Source organism: Tiliqua scincoides, chromosome 2, assembly GCF_035046505.1.
Source record: "Tiliqua scincoides isolate rTilSci1 chromosome 2, rTilSci1.hap2, whole genome shotgun sequence".
NCBI classification, from domain to species: domain Eukaryota; kingdom Metazoa; phylum Chordata; class Lepidosauria; order Squamata; family Scincidae; genus Tiliqua; species Tiliqua scincoides.
This window is the reverse complement of record NC_089822.1, coordinates 37,269,611-37,271,510: the sequence shown is the minus strand read 5'-3', so window position 1 is coordinate 37,271,510 and position 1,900 is coordinate 37,269,611. Positions and strand designations below refer to the sequence as shown.

At 47.3% G+C, this 1,900-nt stretch overlaps 1 pseudogene; it reads right to left on the bottom strand.

The window, feature by feature from the left end:
* Nucleotides 1–840: 840 nt before the first annotated feature.
* On the bottom strand, nucleotides 841–957 carry LOC136642340 (5S ribosomal RNA; annotated as a pseudogene).
* Between the last annotated feature and the right edge of the window lie 943 nt (nucleotides 958–1,900).

Sequence of the window (1,900 nt, the reverse complement as noted above, 5' to 3'; positions counted from 1 at the left end):
TATTATAAGATCTGACTTAGGTCCTGATATTTTGATAGGCACCAAAGCGGTGGTCACACAAGTGGTATATTTATTCTTTTAAAAACCAAAATTTATATTTACCAGAATTAGTGCATACGTCCATGTAAGTGATTGTCTGTCAAAGCAATTTCCACTCACTTAGATTTCGCCCCCTAAGCTGTTTTGCACCTGAGTAGTTGCATGGCTTTAGACCCATTAAAATAGGGCTGACACTTCAGCACAAAACAAATTGTGCCTGAAATAGGGACCATTAAAATTCTATGGTGCCATCAGGAAATCAATAGTGGTGCAGCACAAGACCCGTAAAGAGCACAAAAATAAAAACACATGAAATGCGATGCTCCATTCATTGTGGCACAGCTAACATTTATTTTTAAGATCCAAGAACTTGGTTTGTATTGCTTTGTCAGGCTATAACTTAAAGCCAAGGTTGGAATAAACTTGCTTTTCAACGATTTATAAAGATTTCCTAGGCAAGCCGACCATCTTGGTGACAAATAATAACAAAAACAAAAACAAATGTGATCTAATACTTTTCATCTTTTCAGGGCATTTAGGAAACACTGTTGTCCTAAGAACAAATTTACCATGCTGGACGAATGGTGAGAAACCTGTTTCCTTGTGACTGACAGAGATACCAGAGAGGAAACATGTAATAACAATGGGAAGTGGGCCTGCGCTGTATCCAGTGCAAGTTTCAGGCAGCTAGAGGCTCAGCCAGGGGGAGGGGAAACTTTCCCCCTTACCCCGGAGAGAGCCACTGCAGTCCCAATGGGGCTACTTGGTTGGCAACCTTCAGTCTCGAAAGACTATGGTATAAGCCTACAGCACCCGGTATTCCCAGGCGGTCTCCCATCCAAGTACTAACCAGGCCTGACCCTGCTTAGCTTCCAAGATCAGACAAGATTGGGCATGTGCAGGGTAACAGTTGCTGCCAATGGGGCTACTTGGATCTGCACCAAGTGGTGGTGCAAATCCAAGCAGCCCAGGATTGCCCCGGGCTGCCCAGGGACAGGATTAGGATCCAGCATAAGTGCTGGATCCTGACCTGCCTCCTGCTTCCCACCTGCCTGCCCCTGGGAACACCCACTGCTCACCCTCGCTCACCCACTGCCTCCTCCCTGCTCTCCCCACACCTCCCAGGCCCCTGCGCCAGCTGAGCTCTGCCAACACAACCCTCCTTTCTCCGGGGCCCACATCAGCATGGAGAGGCCAGCGTACCTCTACGTGCAGGCCTATCTCCCCTTACGTCAGCATGAAAGTGCTTTATTGCACTTCGCGATGATGTTGGGCCAATGCAAGGGACTTGCATCGGCCCAGTCTTTGGATTTGCTTCTGTTGACTTTCCAATAGAAACAGAGCCAGGCAGAGCCTCTGAGAGGAATTTTATCAGGTGGTACAAAGTTTCTTTTGGGCCCCTTCCCAAAGGGGGAGGGGACAATGGGGCAGACAGAATGGGGGGGCAAAATAGAGTGGGGGGTGTGGCAGCCAGAATAGTCTATGGAGCCCAGGTCTACCAGGCTTCTTGATATGGAGCACAGGTCTCCATGACCATGCGGCATTGGAAGCTAGATAAAGTAATATGGAAAACCAAACACATTCCTAAGTCTCTCTAAAATCTTTGAAATATAGAAAATCCATTGCAGAAAATTAACATCATCATAGTTAGGCTCACACTAGAATGGACAGTATGCCATGTGCACCAAAATGAACTTCTGCAGCAGCTGTAGCCCTGCAGCTGCATCTGTGGTATCCTCTACACTCCTTCATGGTTATCAGATCCACAAGCTAAAGAGCTACTGTAGCAGGTCAGTTTCCTCCCAGATTTGACACTGTGTTAAGGAGGGTCATGGATGCATTCCTGGGCCTGGTGTACATG